Consider the following 812-nt stretch of genomic DNA (forward strand, 5'->3'; position numbering starts at 1 on the left):
AAGCTTAAATCTCCGTGCAAGTTTTGCTGCGGCGAATTGTAGTCTATAGAGGCGTGATCAGTGTGGGCGCTTGGGGCAAGTTCCTTGGAAGAGGACAGCATGGAGGGTGTGAATAGCAAAATGATGAAGAACTCTTTTCTTAAATTATGGTAGAGATAAATAAATTATTTATTGCATTCGTGATGTCGACGAAATAAATATATTTATGATTTCTTAAGAAATTATTGACAAGACCATGCCATAATCGGCAGCCCTGCAGTGCAGCCCCTTGATTGGGTTCGGACAAGTGCTTTGGCTGGTTGTCAGAACTCAAGAGTGCAAGGAGATGCGGTCGATAGCGGATAAGCGTCGCATGAGCAGAGTGTTGATCAATTCCACGTTGATCCAGCATAGAGTTGCTCAGCTTGGATTCCTTGACTTAGTTGATCGGATACACAGCGAATCTGTGACGGGGTCACACAGCACCTTGCGCAAGAGGAAGTTATCTTCCGAGAGTATACAAACTCTCAGTGAACGGCAGCTCACAGGTCCCCTCTTTTATTAAAGAGAGCGAAGTGACCCAAATAAGGTAGATTGTAAAATGAGTATATTTATAGGTAGATTAAGTTTGGGGTTAATACAAACTGTTAGTTACCTATAGAAATGCAATGTCATTTAACCATTGGTTGGATTTGAACGACCTTGGTACCTTTGTACCAAATATCTCGGAGTATGACGTGTCATACTCCTGAAGTGTGAAGTGTCACACTTCCATGTAACCAGGGTCCACTTAGTGCTACGTACCCCGGTACATCCTCCCCCACTTAGGTTCG

The 812-nt window shown here is 43.5% G+C and overlaps 1 non-coding gene across 1 annotated transcript; it reads left to right on the plus strand.

Annotated features, from left to right (window-relative positions):
* Positions 1 to 6: 6 nt before the first annotated feature.
* On the plus strand, positions 7 to 109 carry PITG_33058 (the record flags this gene model as incomplete). The annotated part of the gene is made up of 1 exon (XR_009934452.1): positions 7 to 109. It is a non-coding gene; the product is annotated as a 28S ribosomal RNA (ribosomal RNA).
* Between the last annotated feature and the right edge of the window lie 703 nt (positions 110 to 812).

The sequence above is a fragment of the Phytophthora infestans genome, genomic scaffold, assembly GCF_000142945.1.
Source record: "Phytophthora infestans T30-4 supercont1.39 genomic scaffold, whole genome shotgun sequence".
In the NCBI taxonomy this organism is placed as follows: Eukaryota; Oomycota; class Peronosporomycetes; order Peronosporales; family Peronosporaceae; genus Phytophthora; species Phytophthora infestans.